General features: G+C 35.0%; 1 protein-coding gene across 3 annotated transcripts in view; it reads left to right on the forward strand.

Annotated features, from left to right (window-relative positions):
- The window catches only part of LOC145249497 (ras-specific guanine nucleotide-releasing factor 2-like), a 1,106,705-nt gene that overhangs the window by 399,782 nt on the left and 681,329 nt on the right, over positions 1-25,594 (forward strand). The window lies entirely within an intron of this gene.

The raw sequence follows: 25,594 nt of genomic DNA on the forward strand, positions 1-25,594 counted from the left end.
AAAGTGAATAAAATAGAATAGAACAAGATGAATTCCAGATGGACCAAGATCAACGACGCATGAAAATAAGGTATGTCGAAAATACATGTATGACACACACACACACACACACACACACACACATACACACACACACACCTGCATATGAACATTTAGACGATCATAGCATTGGAACATAAATAGACTGCAACAACATAACTTAGGGTTCAGATACTGAAGAACCACCATAGACATTTAGTGACACGTACACACATTCAGATGAACCCTTCTAGTGTCTATAAAACATGTATGTATAAACGAGGGGGCCAAACCATGTATAGTCGTCTATATAATGTTCGTTGCATCTGTGTGTGTACATTTTTAACACATACAATAAACAGATATAAAAATACCTTCAACAACAGTTCAACAAACGAGATAAATAGCACCATTGTCTGCTTGACCAGACAAGGGAGGGGCATACCTTTTTGATTGGAACCATCGCTATATTGTTCCGGACGCGCTTCTGAACATGTAATTCATTTTCTACCCTGACAACCAAATTGTTTTTCCACATTTACGTTTATTTCTGTTGCGACTTTTTATTTTGTTCTGAGATTCCCCACCATTCCTTTTCAGGGATTACATAGCTTCCATAGCTGAACGATTCCCAACCAGCTTAGAACTTGCCTGTCCAGTCTCCTCATTCCAACTCATTCACTGAACACTTATGAACCACTCCTTTGTTCTACAAGTACTTCAATAATCGTGAATGCTCAGACGAACTACAAGCACTTGTACCCCCTCAACGTAAATACCCCTCACAAACCTGACAAGCAGCTAAATCCCACTTCTTCACAGTAGAGATCCCTAGATGTAAGAAAGCCTTCTACTCCAATAGTTTCTTCCCAGAATTGCTAGACTTTGAGACTCCCTTCCGGGATTCTGCTTTCCCAACTGTACTGATATGCAGAAATTCAAATGTAATGTGAACAAACATCTTGCTGCTCAACTCCCTTATTAATATCTCTGCAACTTATGTTCCTGATAGTAGCCCCTACTTTAAAGTGGCATTGTGCCTTGTTTGGCGTGAACACTGAATAAAAAAAAAACTGATTACGTACATTTCCAAACTATTATGTTACGTCATTAACTCCACATAACCAAAAACATAAACCAAACGATCGACCTTCGTTACGTATTTTGTTTATGTTCTAATATTCTTTTCTATTAAAACACTTGTGCTTTTATTTATCTAAAATTCTTCTTGTTATTGTTTATAGAATCTAGTCAAGTTAAATTCCTAAAACGTCATTTAACCATATTTGTATTTGAATTGCATTTTTCTATTTAAAACAAATCTAATAATCTTTCTGCCCATACTTCGGTAATACTCCGGGTGTGCTAATATGCAATATAATTAGTAACCGCTTATCAAGGCTTAAAAGCCACTCAAGGATACTAGTCAATAATTTTTTCAGGTGGACAGTAAGATAACGCCTTTTTATTGATTGGTAACAGAGGTTGAAACTAGGCAGAAATTGATTATTTAAAAGGACGGCTCAACAAAAACTTGTTTATATTATATTGAAAATGGTCATGTTTAAGTGAGCTGGAAAGTAACCCATGGTATTGTGTTCCACAAAATTTGTGCATGGAAGGTCTGTTTAGTTTTAGCTAGAGGGAGGTTATAGTCGTTGTAGATAAACGAGTTTTTTTGTTGTGAATGTTTTGTAGAGGAGATCCATAGTTATTAGACATAAATAAAGCAAGGTTTCTTGAGTTTCAATTTATTCTTAAGTCCCCTTATGCGTAAGCCTTAAATTTTAGAATCAAAATCAGGTAACGCATTTTGATAAAAAATTGGAATACGTATTCTAGACATAAGGTTTAGTATTATCATATATTGACTTTTATATATGTAGGTAGCACATAAAAATCATACGAAAATGTTCAGGCCATTAATTTTACTCGTCCTGGGACGGGTATTATTCTATGCATTCATTCATTTTGTATGAATCAGTTGATTTTGCTGTTGGCATTGGTTTCCCCGATACTTTTCTATTGATTAATAATCAAGTATTAACTATTTTGCTCTTTCCCAAATGGACTGTTAACTTTATTTATTTGCGGACTCTTATCCTCATCTTCATAGTTGCTGTTTCACAATGTTTCGGGTAACTATTCCTCTGGCCTCCTTCAGGTGGTTAACCACAACAGGATAGGAATGCTGAGTCTCTCACCTATATCCCCAATAATTACTACCTTCGATAGTTGTTCTATTACCACGTTTTTGGTCAACTAATCCTATGGTCTGCTTTGGGTAGGATTAAGATTACTATCTTCAGACGATGATCACCCAGAACCGTAGAAATTCAACGCTTCTATCCACTGCATAATGAGAGTCAAATTATTAACTATTTTGCATGAGTCATTTTTTAAAAACTATTTAAATCATTACTATATATCGGGTCCAATATAATATAAAAATAAATATGCAAACTGCATTAATCAAAATAATCATATTTAAACATATTTTATGACTGGGTAATGTCAAGCGGCATGCTAGTTATAAAAATAAAATAGCCAATTTGAAACCGTAAACAGACAGCAAGTTTATTTTTGTTTTTTAAAATTTTTGGAGAGGAAATAGTTTTAATGAATTTTAACTGAAAAAGAGCAACTATAAAGGGAGGTGATTCATTTCTCATTAATTAATGTTTGCGATGATGATGGGTTTTTTTTGTGACACTGGACGTCAGACTAGTAAATTAATATTTAGATTACTGGACTTTAGTTAAAAACGGGTAAAAGTTATAGCCCATTTAGTGCTTTATGCCAAATGATGGTTGAATATGGTTAATTGGTGTCCCCTTTTTTGCATTAAATACCAATCCCTATTAATCCCTTATTGTGCACTAAATTGCATACCATCATACTTAGAAAGGTCCATAAAAAATTTCAGCTCAATCGGCACAGTAGTTTCCAAGGAAAATTCTAGAGTAAATGCAGTAACTAGTCTACATCAATAAATTCTAATCCCTAACGGTACATCGAGCAGATACCATAACGATTAGTTTGTTGCACATTATTATAACAAAACTGCATACAAAATTTCAGGTAGATCGGCTCAGTAGTTTCTGAGAAAAAGTGGGCCAGACAGACAGACAAACACGCTGACTGATAGATTAAGAGAAACAATATAGATTTTTCTGATTATCGATACAAAAGGTCACTGAAGTTAATGTATTGATCACTTTATCAAGGTTGTTAAAACCTCGGACTGATGTCGCCGCATTCTTAAAGTGACCTTTTCAGAAGAGGAAATATGAATTTATTTATATTATGTAAACAATAATAAAACAAAGATTTGAGATTTTATTAGTTTTCTGATTTAGAAGTTTAGAAGTTTCAACAAAGATCATTGAAACGACCAAAAGGTAAAACAAGACCAACAAGGATTTTGTGGTAGATAAAACGTCGAGATGCGATTCGATGAGTATTAAAAGACAAGTGGTTCTAACTGTTTACTCTTTTACTTTCACTGGTTTGTGCTTTGATTATCTCCCTTATTTATTTAGGTTCTTTCTTTGTCAATAGATTTCCTCTCATCTTTGTAACTGTTTACTATGTTAAGAAATTACCTTATGGGCACACTCCTTGCCTTTCTAAGTTTCTTCTTTGTTTATAGGTTACCTCCTTTGTCTTTCTAGGTTTCTTTTATGATAATAAATTACCTCACTTTTCTTTCGAGGTTTCTTCTTTCTTAATAGATTATCTCCCTTTACGTTTCTGAATTTTTTGGATGAGGATTGGTTATTCATATTATTTGGATTCTTCAGACTATTATTCTTATATTGACTGTCATTTTCACAACGTTTCAGTCGATGAAACCTCCAACCTTCTTCAGGTGTATCTTGTACAAACTCGGGAACGTTTCTGTCGAATTCGGGAATTTGGACGGAATTTCAAACGGAACCCTTTATTTACTTCATGGGATAGTATGCTAGTGTTCCGTCGGCCATTACTGTATAGAGGTCCTAAGTAATTTACAATTGTATTTTTTTGGTCGCCCATACTGAGAATTGAACCGTCAGCCTAAAAGAGAAGATAACTTTGTTCTGTCTGCCTGCTTCCCACTTGACTACAACCTGGATGTCTTCAAGTCCAACGTTAACAAATTCCTAATGAACCAACCCCTTAAGTAAACATTTCATTAAATCTTCACACTAACGTACTGTACTTGCAATAACCCTTATCCCTGAGTGGCTTCCGGGCCTTGATAAGTGGTGACCACCATATAAAAAAAAATTGATTTTTCCAAGTACTCTAATCACTGAAGGTTGATGGTTCAATTCTCAGTATGGGCGACTTAAAAAATACAATTGTGAATTATTTAGAACCTTTATACAGTCATGGCTGACGGAACAAGAACATGACCACTGATCAAAAATCTGTACTATTTGTGTATGATCGTAAGAAATGTGGAAAAGTAAAAATAAGAAGATTGAAATTTGGTGATTTGGCCAATTCCTCCTATCTAATATCCTTTTAGTATTCAGGAAAATTAAACATGCAGAGGCATTATCTAGAATTTATTCTTTGCTTGCAAATCGAAATAAACTGGCCAATCTCATAATTCCTTATCTTACTTTTTCTTCATTTATTTTTTTAATACGTTTTTTTCACCCAAACAATAAGTATTGCCACTTGTGTGTAAGAGACTAATATTTGGGTGGACTTTTGTAAAAAGTTGAGCAATGAAATATCTGTTTTTGTTACCTTTAAACTTCTTCATCAGGAACAGGGAGGGAATTCGAAAGTCTAGCATTACAATGGAATAAACCATTGGTATAGAAGGTTTTCTCACATTTAGGGACTTTAACAATGAAGGGGTGAGATTTTGCTGCTAGTTGGGTTAGTCGAGAGCATATACTATGACGTCATCAGAACACTATTAAAGTACTTGTAAAACAAGCACAGGAATGCAAGGTTGGAGCTTGACTACCGCGTTTTGTGGGCAGTAAAAAACATACCTTGACCTGACAACATAAGGATGGGGTAAAGATTCATCGAGGATTAACTTTTCCATATTAAAAGAATATTTTTAAAAGTATGCCATTGAAAGGTTGTGATATAATGAATATAAGAACATCCGGGTATTTTCTTCCGCAATATTGTGATTCGCTGGTCAAGCCATAAATAGCAACTGGAAAAGACATGTGGAAGAAACGTCGACAGGTATGGAAGCCTTACTGTATGAACTCTCACTTCACCTATGATACTTGTACACACTGTGACATACCGGATTTATTGCTCAAACTGAAGCAAGACTGCTCAGCTACTTCAAACGATATATATCTTTTTTCTGGTATCATATCAGTGGCGACAAAAGGATTCAAAATGTACTCACATCTTATATTTGATAACTCAAAAACTATTAATCTGATGAGGTGGAACTTTTGTATACTTTTCACTGCTATCGAAGAGCAACACGCATACATCAAATTTGGAAAAATTGGAAGTTAAAATTAGTTGAATGTTTCGACCAAGAATGCATTTTTTAAGATCAGAGTTCAAAGTCATAGAAAATGCAAGACTCATTGGCTATAATATGAGCCAATTAGTGAGTCTCTACAATAAAAAACCCGAAAAAATACGAGACTTTCAGTTTTTTGTGAACTTGCCCTTTGTCCTAGATATTCTAAAATTAAGTCAACTCTGAGTTCAAGTGTGACTGATATTTTGATAAGGTTTAGCAACATTGGTTAGGTGATGTTGTTGCTAGACTGTATACAAGCAAGAAAACGGACAAACTCGGACAAAAGTACTAAACTGAAACTTTCATAACTTGCCAAGCTCCCATAAAAAAAACACTCGACTAGATACAACCACCCTCAACAATTTCTCTCACTCTCTATCTGTGCCTAAATCTAAACACAGATTCCATGAACAAAGCTTCTTTCCTAGAACTGTCCGCCTGTGGAAATCTGTTCCACAGGCCTACTTTCCAGCTGACTACAATATGGTTGTCCTGAAGTCCAATGTAAACAAATTCTTGTTGAGCTTAAATAAACAAATTCTACCCAATTCACACCATTAACGATTACTACCATGTTGTCCTGATGACTGGTGTACACTAACTAACCCTCATCCTCAAGTGGCCTTTGAGAAAAAAAAAAAAAAAAAATCTCGTGGAGATAAAATCTGCCTAATCCAATGGAAAAAATTGAAAGAATGACAGAAACGTTCATTCTATAAGTAAAAATGAAACCTTTTTTCTATTTAGTGAATCAAAGTGATACTATGGTTCAGAATTTTTGAGATGAGGGCTAAGTTTTATTCTTTGGATTATTCGGACTACTATTCTCATCTTGCTTGCCATTTTCAAAATTTTAACTTCAATCATGTCATCCCTACTTTCACACACATTTTTTAGCATGTATTTTTGGTATATTTACTTTTATTCCATCGCAGGAAAATGTCACACAAGGTTGGAAGGTGGAGAGAACCAAGCCAGAGCTTCTAAAGAAAAGGCACTCTGGCCTAGAAAAAAAATTGCTGGGGCAACACCCTCGGCATTTCCCAATCAGAGTACCTCAGGCAGTAAACAATTCATTCATATCATATGAATCAAAAGATTCTATTATTGGCATTGGCTTTCCCAACATCTTTTCTAGTCAGAATTCTTTCTAGAAAGGTACTTATGGGAGGGACCGCATGAAGGTTGCCAACATCGTAAGCAAAAGTGATTTTGTGGAATGAACTGGAAACACCTAGGTCATTAGTCTGTGCTGTTAACCACTTGACCACTGCCATATCTTAGCAGTAAACAATGAATCTACATCACTCAAAAGCCGGATGGCAAGGCTTGGGAAGGTGGATCTCCTAGGTACTATCCAGTACGAATAACTCAGTCCAACATTTAAAAGGCCACTGAAATGGCCTCGAACCTGTCGAGCTGATTATCAAGAACGAATTATTGACTAGTATTTCTGCCCAAAGCAACCGAAGCAGTAAGAAAACTACCCTAGCAAAATAATGAAACAGTAGATGTTTATTTGCTTTCCACGCAGCAAGATGTGATACAAGGTCAAAAGGTGGGGAGCATCAAGTGATCATTCTTAAAGAGGGAGTATTCTAATCTAGTAAAAATTGCCTGAACAGTCCTGTCGGCATTTCCTGGTAGGAGCACCTCAGGTAGTAAGCCATGAATTATTTCACCCGAAAACCAGGTGGCAAGGTTTGGAAAAGTGGTGCTCGTAGATACTACCCAGGCATCATACCTCAGTCTCTCCCTCCCGGATAGGATTCAAAAAAGGGTCTCCAATCTAATAGGTCCCACTTTGTCAACTAGGCTCCAACCCCTGCCCCATCACTGCAATGTTGCATCCTTGTGCTTGTTTTACAAGTATTTTAATGGAATGTGCTCTCATGAACTCATAGCATTTTTTGTGTCCCCTTGACATACATATCCCCGATAAATCCACTTAGTAGCAAAATCACACCCCTTCACTGTTGAGGTTCCTAACAGAAGTTTAAATGTAATCTAAACCGACATCTTAATCTTTCTTAGGCATGGTCCCTTACGTCAAAGTGGCAATATGCCTTGTTTGTAGTGGAGATGAGTAAAAAAAAAGTCCTCGTCTGAGCTCCAATCTATGGTCCCCCACTCACCAAACTTTCACAAAAAACACTCATCCAGCTGAAACCACTATCAATAATTTCCCCCACTCTTTATCTGTGCCTAAAGATAAACATAGATTCCATGAACAAAGTTTCTTTCTTAGAACTGCACGCCTGTGGAACTCTCTTCCGTTTCCCTGTTTTCCAGCTGACTACAATGCGGTCGTTTTCAAGTCCAATGTGAACAAGTTCTTGATGAGCCGTTCCCCTTAAGAAATCCAATTTACCAAATTTTCACTACTAATGATTACTATGATATTGTCCCATTGACTACTGTACATTCATTAACCCTTATCCTCGAGTGGCCTCTGGGCCTTAATAAGTGGGAATTCCTTTGTAAAGTATAAAAAGTTTGGTAAAGTATAAAACGTTTCCACATAAGGTTAGAATTATGTAGAGAGCGGGAATTTTAATTAAAAGTTTAGTTAGAGCTAAGTGTACAGGAAATTACGTCACAGAGTCTTTCTCTTTTTCTGGATTGCAGCAGAGCGGCCACTTTTATGACAGCGCTTCAACTTCCCTATGAGATAACACAGATGGAATCATGCATGCATATTTGTTATATATATATATATATATATATATATATATATATATATATATATATATATATACTAGCATTGGTGCCCGGCGTTGCCCGGGTGTTTGGAGATGCATCTTAAGCAAAAAAAAAAAGTGGTAGTAGGAAGGCAGGCTCGAATCTGTACGGCAGAGGAAGAAAAGAATGGAAAAAAAACTGACGTCTTTGCTGTTACGACCACCGCCAAACCGGAAGTGACGTAGGTTTTAATTAAGGCTAGACAATCGAGAGGAGAGTATGACTTTCGATAATATCGGCAAAAAAAGCGTTCCCATCCTGTAGAAAAGCGCCCGAATGAGGGTGGAGATATTAATGTTTTTAGCCAATTTTCCGATATTTGTCGTCTAAATTGTCGAACTTCAAAACGATACTGATCTTGTAAAAATCCGTTGCCTCTGTCAAAAGTTTTAGCCACACATGCAAACATACATACATACATACATACATTTATATATTGGTAGCTAAATTTTCGAACAAAACCGATTAAAAAGCTTGCCCTATCTCTGAATACCCTTTATGTAAAATTTCAAATGTTTAGACCAGAAATTGTCTGAGTAATTTGGTAGAGGCCGAAGCGGTCAATTTCTTTTAACTTTGACCCCTATTATGATCCCTTATCATTTATTGTTTTGGGCTCAAATCAAGTTATTAAGTTAGATCCATGTTCAAGGAACCTATATCTAAAATTTCATGCGTTTGCGCATACGTTGAAAACATCATCAACATGACTTCCCACAACACCAAAGCCAGCCTTATCACCGAGTATTTGCTAAGCTCCCACAAGTGCTTGTGGAAAAGGCATGCTCCCAGTTCCAGACCCATATCAAAGTGATAATTAAGGCTGAAGACAGTTTTTTTTTTTTTTTTTTTTTTTTTACAAGGAGGTCACCACTTATCAAGACCCGGAAGCCACTCAGGTATAAGGGTTATTGCATGTACAGTACGTTGTACGTTAGTGTTGAGATTTCATAAAGTGTTAACTTAAGGGGGCGGTTCATCAGGAATTTGTTTACGTTGGATTTGAAGACATCCAAGTTGTAGTTAGGTGGGAAACAGGCAGACGGAACAGAGTTCCACTGGCATGCTGTTTCAAGAAATAAGCTGTGTTCATGGAATCTACGTTTTGATTTAGGCACAGATAAAGAGTGGGAAAAATTTTTGACAGTGGCTTCAGCTAGACGGGTGTTTTTCGTAAAAGATTGGCGAGGGGGGGGAATCACAGATTGGAGCTCAGACGAGCACTTGCCATGGAAATAACGGTAAAACAAAGACAAGCTCGCAACGTCTCTTCTGTGGGAGAGAGGTTGCAGGGAAGAGAAAAGGGCATCCCCCACTAAGCCACAAAGTCTATTTTGTACTCTGTCAAAGCAGGATAGGCTGTTTTTAGCAGCTCCTGCCCAGATATGGCAACAGTATTCCATCTTTGGACGTACTTAGCTTTTATATAGATAGAGAATTGCATCAGTCAGTTACATTGAATAGATGTCAGCTCTATTATTTATCCAAGTTACCCGATTTGATTTATTTCAATAAAAGTTTTAAAATAAAGCTGTAGTGTTGTTTTCTTTAGGGCGACAATTTTATCGTTCCACCTTGTTCTATTGATGTTATCTTTCCATGACCAAGATATCCATGTGGCTGGGGAGGGGTTAGGGTTAGGGTTAGGGTTGATCTTCTATGTAAGGAGGAAGATGGCATTGCCCATCAAGGGTTCATACCAAACGAAGTATTATTAGTATGTTTTTTTACAGTTTAAACCTCTTTGTAAATTGTTTGAAACCTCCCCCAACCTAATCTTATTTTTTAACAGTATATATAACTCTCTCTTCCATCACCCCCCTCTCTCTCTCTCTCTCTCTCTCTCTCTCTCTCTCTCTCTCTCTCTCCCTTTCTCTCAAATACAATAAGGGAAGGAATAAAAATATTGGAATAGTTTATCATAAATGAAAGGAAGTATCATCACAAGTAATAATACTATTCAACTTGCAGTTAAAGAGAAGGAAAGCAGGATATAGCGAGTAGAAAACTACTAATTTTGGATTTTGTTTTTAATTTGTTTATATTCAGCTGGCTTGGCAAACTCGATTTTCCCTGATTCCAACACTCTAACCTGAGCTCAGTGGGTGGCCCAACGAGTCACACATTTTCTAGTTGAATTTATATATCGCATTTTACATGTCGCATTTAAACTGATACTGCCTGGTATATTTATAAGGTCTCTTGTAGTGCATCCCACAAGGTCAGCCTTCTTCAAATATCCAACCTCTTCATAAACAATATAGTTTTTTTCCTAGGGAGAGAAAAAAAAAGGATTCGCCGAACGTAATAAACAAAATGTTGTATCAATGTATTCGTGCGCAAACCAAGATGTGCAGGTGGTTTTAATTGGAGCCAAATTCTTTTGGGTGAAAAACAGGTAAACCGAAAAGGTCCCGGGGCAAGAATTTCATCGAACAAGTACTGGTTCATTTCATTATATCATCTGAGCCCACCGTGTGCCTACATTTCATTTTAGCTACCTCTCTCTCTCTCTCTCTCTCTCTCTCTCTCTCTCTTTCGATTTCTTTCTTTCTCTCTCTTTCTTCTTCTTGTGTGTCTGTTGTACCTTAAACCAAGCCTTTTGTCAACAATCATCATCATCATCAGCAGCAGCAGCAGCAACAGAAGCAGCAACGGGAGCAGCAGTTCAACGTCCGTTTTACATTCTGCCATGTATATTTATTTATTTACGGACTCTTATCCTCATCTGCATAGTTATTCTCGTTTCACAACGTTTCGACCAACTATTCCTTTCGCCTTCATCAGGTGGCTAACCGCGACTGGATTGAAATGCTGGGTTTCTTAACTGCATCCTCAGTAATTATTGCCTTCCATAGTTGTTGTCGTCTCACTGCGTTAACCACCTGATGAAGCGAAGGAATAGTTGGTCGAAACGTCGTAAAACAACAACAATAAAGACAAGGATAACAGTCCGCAAATAAATAAATGAAATACACAAATTACTCATCTCAAAGGATTCCAATAAGAAAATAATATCCTGCCATGTGTTGGATAACTTGACTTCAAATGTAACCTATGTCTGCCCAGGTCTTTATTCATCCCTCTTTCACTGCAGTCCATTTTAATAGTTTCACCTCATGGTTTCCTTAACCTTTCTCTGCGAACTGACAACTAAACTGTTATATATCTACTAATTCATAACTCTTATCTATTCTTTAAACCTGCTCATACCATCGAAGTCTCTTGGCCAGCACACATCTCCCTATAATGCCCAAATTTGATTATCCACTGAGGTCATCAGAATCAAACTCATCTTTAAGACTCACATTATGCATCCATAATATAATTCTCATATTATTTCTATTCGATTCTGGATTTAACAGATTGAGTCGCCAATTTGTGTTTCCTATAATTCATTTGGTTTGGTTTGATTGCTTTACGGCATATCAACCCTTTTCGGGTTATTTAATGCCGAATCCAGTTATTTTGGAAATAGTATTCATGTTGAATCCAATTATTTTGTAGAAGGTTTTTATTCTTCTTTGTATCTTCAATTGCTATTTTGTAGTGTTTGATTTGTGTTGCATAGGGTTTCTTTTTAGATGACGAATATTATATAGTTGCGTGTTCGTATTGGAGAGACATATATCGGGTACCTTTAAAGAGAGACGGGGGCTTCTAATACACAATGAGAGGGGGATAGAAGATAGACATTCATATAGTTCTCTGAATGTTTCTTTTTAACACATACATTAGAAGAGGAGCGATCGGTTCTTTTATCACAGGAGGGGACAGTCATTGCTTATGATAGAGAGTGAGAGAGAGAGAGAGAGACACACACACACATTACTTAAAGATGAGGTTTATACACAATGTTCATTATCAAGATGAGTGTGGGAACAAAGTTCATATAAATACAATTTCACTTTATCTTTGTTTGTTGAGAATGACACAACACAAGACGCATACAAAATGATGATGTTCCTTTATTACTTCGACTGGTAAATGAAGACACCCAGAAAATCAAAGTCATTACATGATTACAACTTCTAACCCTTCGCTTCCAAAGGGGGATTCGATCCGGACTCGACTCTCCTGTCTGACCCTGTCTCTGTCTGTCCGACTCTCTCCCTGCTCTCCCCGTTTCTATCTCAAACTAGCAACTATATTGAGAATTCATTTCTCAGCCATGACGTCATTGCATGGCCAAAAACGTGCTTCATCGATCCCGTGGCCTGAACATGCCTCACATGTCTCGTTCGCCTCATGTCCAAAAATGTGCTCGGCTCACGTGGTTCTGAACTCACGTGCACTGTTCACACATGTCCGCAAACAAAAATTCTCTAACCTATTTTCGGCCTAACCTATTTTTCAACATGTTAAAATTTGCTATTGTTCGTTTTCCTAACTGACCTTGTTTCAATTCAATTTTCATAAACAGAATTGAATCATCAAATTCCTTTTCAAACAAACATATCTGCTATTTTATATTAAAACTAACAATGGGAATTCCTTCCTGAATCTTAATTCCAAACCTAGCTTCCCAGGTTCGAATTCTCGGTCTATCCTATCTCATTTTTATTTACAAGAAAAGGGGACTTGTTCTTTTAACATTTGGTTGTTTTGTAGTGGATTTTATCATTTTTGTTCCCTCATCTGCTGAACATGGATGAGTTACAATGGGAGAGAGAAAAAGGGTTACAGTATTAATGTTTTGTACATTTTAAGTTAGAAAACCTGTCAGGAAGTGAGGGAGATAGAAAGAGAAATGGGAAGAATGAAAAGGGGAGGAAAAGGTGGATTGTTGGTTTTTGGTTTTGGTTTTGCAGAACATGATTAAGTTTTGCGAAAAGAAGAAGAAAAACAAAAAGCATCGATATTAGATGCAGCTTGTCTCAGGAAGCCAATATCTTCAGACAGCCTGATCTGGTAGCACCAGATATAATTCATTTATTGTGGTTGTAATTTCAAAGGGAGCTTTCATTTTATCTACCTCTCTTTCTATCTTCCTTTCCTTCTCTCTTTTCCTCTCTTTTTCTCATCCTTTCTTTTTTCACTCTATCGTTTTTATTCTTTATCTCTTTCACTATCTCTTTCTCCCTTCCTGTCCCCCCCTCTCTCTCTCTCTTCTTTATTTTTCTCGTGTTCATTTTCTTTCATTTTCTCTCTTTCTCCTTCTTGTGTGCCTGTTGTCTTTTAAACCAAACTTTTTGTCAACAATCATCATCATCAGCAGCAGCAGCAGTTCAACATTTGTTTTACATCTTGTCATGTGGTGAACAGCTTTAAGAAATTGACTTCCAGACTAACATATCTCTGGTCAGGTCTTTATTTATCCCGATATCTCTCGAGCTTAAAACTTTTACCATGGTTTGCATGATCTTCCTCTGCAAACTGTCACCTTAACTGTTATATATCTATTGACTCAAGAACTCTTATCCATTCTTTAAACCTGCCCATACCATCGAAGTCTCCTGTCCTGCACACATCTCCTTATACTGTCCAATAAACCCATCTTTAAGATTTAAATTACGCATCCATCATATAATTCTCATATTATTTCCATCCAGTTCTGGATTTAACAGATTGAGCATCGGACTCTTTTGTGTTTCCTATAACTCATTTGTTGTGGTTGCAATTTTAAAGGGAGTTTTGGTTTCAGGGTATTTGTTCTGTTCAAGAACTATTCCTGATTAACAAGTGAATTTGTAGATTCGTCTTTGTTATCGAAACAAACACAGCAAAAAAATAAAAAATAAAGAGTAGAAATGTAAGTTTTATTTCATTGTTTATCCTTTATCCACGATCAGGCGGATAATTCCACATATCATCTGACATTCTGCTTCGATGTTTAATCATGTTTTTGTTGTTCATTGTTAATATCATTTTAGACCAGTGCGTTTCCTTGTTAGGAAGGAACCTGCTGTGAAAACCGACCCAAGAAACAGCCAGCGTTTTATTTATGCAACTAATCACCTGACCTATTTGCTGCGACTTTTTTTTTACACAAAAAATCACCACTTATCAAGGCCCGGAGACCATTCGAGGATAAGGGTTAATGGGTATACATTAGTCAATGTGATCATAGCGTAGTAAACATAAGTAGTGGGAATTTTGCAAATTGAATTACTTAGGGGGATGGTTCATCAAGAACTTGTTTACATTGGACTTGAAGACAATCAGATTGTAGTCAGCTGGAAAGCACGAAAACGGAAGAGATTTCACAGGCGTGCAGTTCTAAGAAAGAAGCTTTGTTCATGGAATCCACATTTAGGTTTAGCCACAGATAAATAGTGTGGGAAATTATTGATTTCTGGTAGTTTGGACCAGGCCATTATTCGTCCCTCTTTCTTTTAAGCCTATTTTTATCACTTCCTCTCATGTTTTCTTTGGCTTTCTTTGTAAATTGGACCTGCTACTTGGATGTCTTTTAGAAAGTGACTCCCAATTCAACCAATCTCTGGCCAGGTCTTTATTTATTTTTTCTCTCGAGTCCATATGTTACAGGAAAAAGGGCTGTCCCTTTCCATGTAAATAAGAAGAACATTAGATAAGTGAAAATGAGATTAGGATAAGCCGAGACTCGAACCTTGTATGCAAGATTACGAAATAGAATGTTAGAAATCCAAATGTTAAAAAGGTCTATTGTTAAATTCTATTATAAATAGTTAGATATTGTTTATATTGTAAAAAGAATTGATTGTTCATTCTTTTATAAAACTGAATATTAAAAATGTCAGCTAAAAAGAATGAACAATACAAATTAAAAATGTATTGTTAAAAAATAGGTTAGTTGAGAATTTTTTGTTGTGTTTGTAAAACGTGTGCATAGCCACGTGAATTGGTCACGTTGGGAAACACACTTCTGACGTCATAGCAAAAGGGAGATTCTCAATATAGGAGCTAGAGTTGGTCAGATCGCGGTAGTTGAGGCAGAACAGTTGAGTCTGCTAGTCACCCTCTCTCCTCGCTAATATATGTTATCAGAAAAATCCCATAACTGTATAAATGTTACTCCCCCTCATTACTCCCCAGCCGTCTCTCTTCAATATGAATGCTCCCATCATATCTCTTTTAATATGAACTCAGCGTCATCCTTTAATATGTACCTCTATGCAACACATTCCGTCTGCCTGCTTCCCACCTGACTACAACTTGGATGTGTTCAAGTCCAACGTTAACAAATTCCTAATGAACCGCCCCCCTTAAGTAAACACTTCATCAAATCTCCACACTAACGTAATGTACGTACTTGCAATAACCCTTATCCCTGAGTGGTTTCCGGGCCTTGATAAGTGGTGACCACCGTGTAAAATAAAAAAAATTAATGGGAATTAGCTTAAAGGGGAAATAAATATTACAGCTTAAATTAATAAACTTACGTTTTTAAAGACAACTAGTGTTGTCTGATAATAATTGAAAATAAATTAAATTAAAAATAAATTAAATTAAAAATAAATTTCTCTCTTTCTCTATTTCTTTTGTCTTTCTCTCTCTATCTATCTCTCTTTGCTACTTTCTCTACTTCTTCTTTTCTTCCCTCCCCCGCCTTCTCTGTTTCCCAACCTTTTTCTCCATCTTTTTCCTGTCTCTCTTTCTCTCCCTCTTTCTATATCTCTCTGTTTCTTTACTTCTCTCTCTTCTTTTACCTCTTTTTCTTTCTCTTCCTTACTCTCGTTCTCTCTTTCTCTGTCTCTTTACTTTCTCTATTTTATCTTTTTTTCATTTCTTTTACCCTCGCTTTCTACCCTTCTCTTCTTTCTCCCCTTGCCCCTCTCCCTCCCTCTCTCTCTCTTTCTCCAGATTGTCTTTGTCCTCACTCTATCTATCTCTCCATTTTCTTTCTTTCCCTACTTCTTTTTTCCTCTTTCTTTCGCTTCCTTTCACTGTCTGTCTTTCTCTTTCTCTCTCTCTCTCTCTCTCTCTCTCTCTCTCTCTCTATCTCTCTACTTCTCTCTGCTTCTCTTTCTCTTTTTTCTCTCTCTATCTTTTTCTACCTCTCTCTTTCTTTATTTACCTTTTTCTATCTTCATCTCTCTCCGCTCTTTCTGTGTCTATTTACTCTCTCTCTCTTTCTCCCTCTCCCCCCTCTCTCTCTCTTTACTACTTTTTCTTTCTCTTCCTTTATCTCGTTCTCTGTTTGTTTGTATCTTTACCGCTCTCTTTATTTATCACGTTTTCATTTATCTCTCTCCCTCTATCTGTTTCTACCTCTCTCTCTCTCTCTCTCTCTCTTTCACCCTCTCTTTTTATCTACCCTTTTTCTCCTTTTCCCTCTCTTTCCCCTCTCTATCTCTTTACTTCTCTCTCTCTGCCTCTTTCTTTTCTCTTCTTTTCCCTTGTTCTCGCTTTCTCTCTGTCTATATCCTTTTCCTTTTTTTCTCCCTCTATCTATTTCTACCTGTCTCACTTTCTCTACTTTTGTGCTTCTTTCTCCGTCAGCCCCTCTGTCTCTGCTTGTCTGCCCTCTCTCTCTCTCTCTCTCTCTCTCTCTCTTTCCTCTCTCTTCTTTTGCTTTTTACACATATAAAACCCCTGAAAATAAACCAAGTTGTCAGCGGGGGATTCTACCCATCTATTATAACGTGCCACATTGCCCAGCAGCTATTTCTGCTTATTAACCGCATAATACTTGACTGTTGTCATCAAATGTCATTTCATTGTCATTAGCAAATTGGAGGTGTGAACAAAACCCGGAAACCGACAGAAAATTCCAAAACCCATTCTCTTTCCCAGCATCTCTGCGGGGAGAGGGATTTGTCGCAAAGAAGAGACGCATCAGAAATACAAGCGATAAAATGTAAACGATTGAATGGCTCAATCTGATCCAAATGTCGGATGTTCTTGACCCAAGTGAGTTGTGTAACAGACGGCTGCTATTAAGGTTGAGTCACACATGAGATGTCAGCTCAAACCAATTCTCAGATGAATAACATATCAAAACGCAAAAATCCTGATTCATGAAGGTATGGGCGTATCCTTGTTGGATATGGAGACGTGGCGACGAACATTTGAAAGTAGAGGTGCGCACACACGCACATTCCAAATGGATTTTGATCTACATTCTTGTGTCCCATAAAAATGACCGGAATTGTAATTATCACGAAAACAAAGAACTGTTTAGATTTCAGATCAGGAGTTATGAATTGTGCAATGCAATATAGAAAAGAAGAATCTAATATCTTAATATTTACATTGTCAGGAATGTCGATTGATGTCTATATAAGATATAACAAAAACAATATATGTTGTTTAATTCGTCCCTGGTTCGATTTTGAGAATAACGACAAAAGAATTGTCAGGTGTATATATAATTTTAGCAAGCATTTGAAAAGGTCACGCTAGAAAATTATATACACATTTTACAGTGCAATATTCCTTCCGTTATATAAAAAAATACTAAACATGTCCATAATCTGCATTATTTGGCTTGTTCGGACTACTATTCTCATCTTGACTATTATTCTCACAACGTTACGACCGATGTAATCTCGGACCCTCTTTATGTGTATGTTGATAACGACTCGTATTTATGATTATTCGAAAGAATTAAAATAAGTGCGGGCAAAATGAATAACCGATGTTTAAAATGTATGAACATCTTAACTCCTCCCTTTACTTAAAAATTCACTTAAAAATCAGGAAATTAACCAATTTTAATGGGATTTTACGGAATATTATGAAGCCATTATTTTTATTTTAAACTTACTGGAAATGTATCATTTTGTTGAAACAAAATTCTTTCTGGAAATGTATTATTTTGTTTGAATAAAAGAAAACATTTACGAAAGTTATGGTTTTTAGTAGTAAAAAAAATTAATGAATTTATTTGGGCGCTTTTTATGAAAATAAAGCATTGTAAATTTTAACAATACAAAATATATTTTTTCAGTAACATTACGAAAAATTCCCCAAAGTCCGTATTAACGAAATCGATATAACCCAAATAAAAATTAATTGCTAGAACTAACGATATTATCATGGAATTCAGTATTGTTTATAATATGTTCACACAAAAAATTATAATTGCAAAAAATATTTCCTGTTTTTTTTTTTTAGATTACATTTTTAGGATAATTTTTATATGTAGGATTTTAATATTTTCCTTGCACATGTACTCTTCAGCGTAACATAATTTTTATATGATCTTGAAAAATAAAAAAAAAACTGAAAAAATTTAAAAGCAGGAGCACACAAAAATAATTAAATCAAAAAATGGTTAAAGTTATAAAAAAATATACAAACATTCACGATAGGAATGTATGCATGCATGGTTGGGAAAGAAAGAAGGAAACCAGTCTGTTTGTACTTCCTACCTCCCCCCAACTACCTGGAGTTATTTTTGACTTTTTGATATTTTGGGTTTCCGTTGAACCCAGGATAGATGACACCGTTTGTTTTGTTTGCACGAAGTCAGAATCTCTCCATTTTGGGGACTAATTAATTTTTTGTCCAAACAAGGTGTTTTGTTTTATTTAATTCAATATCTTATTTCTTTACTAATAATCTTTGAATTAGTCCGATAAAACCAATATTTAGCTTTCAAGGAATTTTCACAAAGAATTTATTAAACTTTAAAATTTAGCTGAATTTGTCAGTTTCCGAATCTTGCTGTGAAAACAGTTTTCATTATAACTTTTTTCACGTGTGCAAATATTTTTTTTTCCCCTTTTAAATTATCTTTAGGCTTTAATCTTTGAAATATAATCAAAAAGTCAGAAACCTACAAAAAATTATGATAAACTGACTTTCAAAACTATGTCCCTTTATCTTTTTTTCCAACATTAATGCCCTTACCTATTATATATAGGCATTCTTCATTTTCTTCCTGCGCTATAATATAACAACAACAACAACAACAACAATAATAATAATAATAATAATAATAATAATAATAATAATAATAATAATAGAACACCGAAACTGCATATTTACAAGTTCTACACCCCCATCATGCACTCCCCCCATTGTTTCATCACCGATCCCCCCCCCAAAAAAAAATGATACCAAAGGGCCGAGAAGGGTCAATAAGGACTGAAAGACCGAGGAGCGAGCGCCAACCAGACCTCGGCTGGACAAGCGCAAAGAGAACTCGGACCTTGGGGAGGCTGAGTGCCACTCAAATTCCAGCATAAACCAATGGCCACTACCAGCGAGAAATCAATGGTAAGCGGCTGTTGCGATGATGCAAATTCATTTGGAAATGCTATCGAAGGAGGTGGAGAGGTCTGGACGTCTGGGGAGACTTGTTGTCATTCAGCTTCCAGAGAATACCACAAGTCTCCAATCAGATCGTTTGTTGACTTGTGTGAAAGCTCCATGTGAGCCAATAATAATAATAATAATAATAATAATAATAATAATAATAATAATAATAATAATAATAATAATAATTAAGTAAAAAAAGTTTTTAAAAAATAATAAGTTTTATAAATTAGAAATTGTATATTTAATCTTTCTTCTTTATATTTTTAAATATTAAATCGATTTTATTAATGAATATAAACCAGAAGATATTGAAATCAATTACATTCGACTGAAGCCCAGTAAAGTGGTCAGCCACTGTAGTTAAATACATTCGACAAGAGAGGAAAAGTAGAGGTGAATTTGAAAACGAGGTTTGTTTAGCATATAATCTAAGAAGATATAGAAATCAATTAAATTCGACTGAAACCCGAAAACGGATTTGCTTCTCTAACTCGTGCATTACTTTTTATTTTTGAAATAATCATGTATTTATTTAAAATTCCCATTTTTCAGCTTATACCAAAGCCCTCATCAGGAAGGTTTAGACAATTTTTTAAAAAATATAAATCCACTGCTTTGAAGCCTGATGAAAATGAAATTAAAAACAAGACCGTTAAAAAATCAGATCCGTGCAATATTTTATTTTTATACAGTGTAACCCGAATATAGGAGACCATAAATATAAGAAAACCGGATATAAGAGAGATAATATCTGAACCCAAATTAGAGCCTGTGTTAATGTATAGTGTAACCCGGATATAAGAATTCCCGGATATAGTGTAACCCTGATATAAGAGAGATGTAGGCCCGGAGAAGTGTCTTATATCCGGGTTATACTGTATTTTAAATTAATATTTATCTGTTTAAAAATTTTAATTTTCGGTTTATACCAAAGACCTCATCCAGAAGGTTTAGGCAATTTTGTAGGGGGTGTGTATTTTTTTCATTAAACCATATTCGTTAAAATTCAAAATCTCTGATGCTTTCATGAAACAGTATATATATAATATATTTCCCCGACACCTCTGGCCTTGATGGAAGGGAGACTAAAACTTGCTACTATGGTTTCAAATGATCTGAAATAACAGCAAGGGGAGACTTGATTCCAAATATTTCTCATATATTATATCTCCCCTTCTTTGGAAATAGGGTACGATTATGAAATCTCCAGTATCAAATAATCTTTATATACTGTGAAATTTACTTTATGTATGAAAACCAAAGAGAGGGGATATAACATATGAGAAATATTCGGAATCAAGTCTCCCTTTGCTTTTATTTCAGATCATTTGAAACCATAGTAGCAAGTTTTAGTCTCCCCTCCATCAAGGCCAGAGGTTTTGTGGAAATATCAGATATTTTATAATTCATATGCAAAACTAAGAAAACAAATGACTATGATCGAAATATTGGTAAAGGTGCAGTATCTTTCAACGCACAAAAATCCTTTAAAATTACCACTATTATAGGGTTTCAAGGGTGCTGAAAACGAAAACGGCAGTTAGAAAAATGAGTAATCTCAATGATATTAATAGATTATGGTTTTAGAAAGTGGGGGGATCACTTTTCTATATTAATTAAACGGAAAATAAACACCCACTTTATAGCCAAGGTTGGCATACAGTGGGTGCTCATTTTACGTTAAATTAATATAGAAAAGTGATCCCATACTTGTTTAAACAATAATCTGCGAGCTTAAAGGCAAATGTCACATAGCCCACTGCACAATTCAGGTCATTAGCTTTCCAACGCATCTTCATTTGTTAAATTCTGATCAATAGTCGCCGAGATTTCGAACTTGAAAAAATTGCCCAAAATAGTGTATATATATATATATATATATATATATATATATATATATATATATATATGGATACATCTATACACACAGCCAAATTGAATATTGAAATGTTCATATCTTTGGTTCTATAGGACGAAACTGCATGAAAATTTGCAGGCTTTTTGAAGATTATATTACTATCTTGTGGTTAAAATTTCATGACAATTGGTAGAAAAAAATAACCTATATTTTCAAATCAATAAAATATGCCAGAATCTGCCTGCGTTTGTATATATAGTGTCCTGGCAGGCCAGCTTTAGTTTTGCTGCTTCTATTGTCTACTTTGTGACCTTGCTAAGCCATTAATATATATACATATATATATATATATATATATATATATATATATATATATATTATTGCATATCGTTTTTATTAAAGGTGTCTCCAGGCCCAGATTGCATTTTGGAAATTCACCAGCTGTGGCAATCAGACATTAGTAGAGTGTATTCCAATTCCTGATGTAGCTGTTCATTTGAACTTGAAATAAAAAAAATGGTCAGTCATCTCATAAGATGTATAGTAAAAACATACTGAATTTTCTAAAGTCTACGACAATTTTTTATGCCTGCATAAAAAAGTTTGAAAGCTTATTTAAGGCACCTTCTACATATAAACTTTATATAAGTACGACGAATGCTAGTTAGAAGGAAATACGTGTGCATTGATAACTTCATGTACATAAAATTTTACAAATGTATACGAATAAAAAAAATATATAAAGTTAAGAACACACACACATACATATATATAGATACACGAGTGGTATTCCAAAAGTAATGCCTCATATTTTTTATTAAATGGATCATGGGGAATTTCAAATTGCATTGTTATGATGACTGATCTTATCCATTCATGACCTGAAAGTTTAATTTCTCTGTTGCAAGACTCTAAGGATACAACCCCGTCACAGACGTGCGTCAGAAGCAGAGATGCGTCATTGAATTTCTGGCAAAAGTGAATTGAGAATCGTGGTGACTATGTAGACAGAGCCATTTTATTCTGGAGCACAAAAGGTCGCTCGTTTTAATGGTAACATTCCCGTCTTCGCAGCTCTTCAACTTTAGGAGTTAAAAAATAGGAAGTCTTACTTTTGAAATGACCATCGTGTATGTATATATATATATATATATATATATATATATATATATATATATATATATATATATATATTCCGACGATGCTAGTTGGATATTTCCCCTCTTTGAGGATCTTCCTCTAGCTGAAACAATATGTAAACTCATTCTGGACTCACTGTAATAAATTTCCTATATACTGCTCTGACTACACATTGAGCACTCTAGTCCGGTTTTTTCACCACTGGTAAATATATATATATATATATATATATATATATATATATATATATATATATATATATATATATATATATAGTAAAACTGGTTATTAGTAAAAACCTGAAGAGAGTGCTCAATACTACTGCAGAGCAAATATTATTTTATTTTTTTGTATTATTACCGTTTTATCTGTTTGGTTACATATGTTCCGGATGTTGGACCATGACGGGGCTGTTGGATCGTAAACTTGGTCCAACATCCGAAACATATGTAACCAAACAGCTAAAACAGTAATAAAAAATAAAACACACACACGCACACACACGCACACACACACCCACACACACACACACACACACACACACACACATATATATATATATATATAGTCTGTTTATTAGACAAGCATTATTGGTTGCATACGTGCATACTTGTTTCAGTAGAATCCCAATTCAAAGAGACCAAAATCAAAACAACAAAGGGGCAATATTGAAACGAGAGTCGAGATTACATTCGTTTTTTTAATAAAATATATTTGGGTGTGGTCTACGGACTGAAAGAAAGTGGGCTGTATACTTTGTGAATGTGAGCAGTAGAGGTTTTTGGAGGGAGGTGTGGTAAAGAAAGTGAGTAAGGGTGGGGGGAATGAAAGAAGAGGGGGAAGTACAATCCCATCTGGACAAGCTGTCCCAGCGCAGCAATGAGGTATTGGTATTATTTTAACTTGACAGTTGTTTTTTTAACCTAAATTTTCGCTTTGATCTGAAATAATTCTATACCTTCATAGCTGTCACTTTCCTATCTTAGGTCTTTATGGTTTTTTTTTTTCGTTTGTGATGGCGACTTCATTTTTCATTTATTTTATTAATAAGCTCTATTTATTCATTTACTTATTTATTTTATTCCTCGTTTTTTAATCGTTCATTTGTTTCTTGTTTTAATTACTTCATTTATTTGTTTATTTATAAAATATATGCCCACATGGTAGAATAATTAGTTAGTGAACAAACAGGCTTATTATTATGATTTAAATAAAGGTGGTATACTGGGAATTATATTTTCCACTCTACCGCGGTATTTTAAGTAATTACCCAGGCAAAGGTTTTCATATCTATGTATAAACTTAATTTTGATTGTTGTCATTCTTTTAGTTGTGGTGTTTATCTTTTCCTACAATACAAGAATATAAATATATTTTATAAGTTTATATGCTTCGTTATAGAGTTTTTCACATAATATACATGCAAACAGGTACATAATAGCATATTTTTATCTACATTGGTGGAGCCTTCCGTTCCCAAAACCCTCTAGTTAGAGTACTTAGATAATACTTCTCGTAGGTATATATCAACACTCCAATTACAAGCGTGGTAGACCCATAGATCATTTTAATTAATCGTCTTTGGGTGTTTAATTATCAAGTGTGCAAAGTGCACTCACCTTTATCCAGTTAATGGCATATTGTATTTCTGTTCGTTTAGTTTAATATTAAAAAGAAGCGTTTGAGATGGTGTTGAAGGGTAACGAGAGGATGGCTCCTTCCTTAATTTAGCTGTTATTTATGCTAGTCTATTCGTCGACGCTTTTCGGTGAATATAGATATTAATTAGACGTGTGTCGAGTTTTAGTAAGTATAATTAATATTTTGTGGTGTATCGAGACTACTTCGAATCATTTCAACTCTTCCCTTGGTTCACTTATTAAGTAATTAAGATATTGGGAATGAGGGGTTATGAAACGTTGTATTACTACGTTTTTTTTTACATCTGATTTAAAGCGCAGCCTCCATAGTATTTGCAGCTTATAGCCGATTCTACTTTTACATTTAATAATTTTTCATGGTCCTTAAACCTAATAATCTTATATTTCTCCGTTAAACATAAATAACAGGGTGAAGCTAATGACCTACATATTTTAGCCTTCCTAAATATTTTCCATTCGACTAAAGGTGTTTTATTCGCCTCGATTTACTTCCAGTAGTGTACCGAGAGTGAGGTGTCCGTACCATACGCGTTTTTATTCATTGACAGTGTATGGCCAAAGAATCTGTTTTTAAAGGTCACTGAGGTGCTGCCTATGTAGAAATGTTCTCTTTTGGGGGTTTCTACGATGTATATTTTAGCCTGGTATACCAGCGAAGATGTGAGGCAATTATTACTTACTAGGCATTCCGTCGGTCTTTGGCAATTGCAGGTCTTTTTGCTATCACTATTATTAGTGTTCGTAGTAGGATTATTTCTCCTGAATATTTTATTATCGTTCTTTTTTATGATTCATTATAGGGTTTATGTGCATTTTTAGCTAAGTTTTAAAGTGTTTTTGTTAAAGATTTTATGTAGAGTACTACCTGGTGGGAAGTGATTATTATAAGATGTAGGAACATATTACTAAGTTTTGTTTTTAACATTAGGTTGAAGAGGATGGGAGGGGGTGAACCAGATTATTTTTTCACCTCGATTATTAGATCTAGTCGTACTTATATTGTTTCTATGGTATTTAATGGCGGCATGTATTTTTCCGCTATTTTTTAGTGCATTGTTATGAATATTTTGTATCTATTTTTGTATATCTATATATATATATATATATATATATATATATATATATATATATATAGAGAGAGAGAGAGAGAGAGAGAGAGAGAGAGATAGAGATAAATGGAATGAGAGAGATAGGGAGGAAGAAAGAAAGGATGACATAAATATGGACAGAGAAATGCTAAAGGAGAGAGAGGGTAGGGATAAGGAGTGAATTGTTATCTACTTTAACCAATTTCATCATTTATAAATTAATTAAAAGTAAGATAAATCGATAAATAGATATATAGATAGAGAAAGAGAGAGAAGGGGTAGTGATACAGAAAGAAAATATATAAACATAAAAAGGCTAAGAAAAAGAGAAATGGGGCTGGTGTGATGAGAAATGCAAGATGTGTATGTCGTCCATATATATATATATATATAT

Source organism: Euprymna scolopes, chromosome 28, assembly GCF_053919585.1.
Source record: "Euprymna scolopes isolate OS-2025 chromosome 28, ASM5391958v1, whole genome shotgun sequence".
NCBI lineage: Eukaryota > Metazoa > Mollusca > Cephalopoda > Sepiida > Sepiolidae > Euprymna > Euprymna scolopes.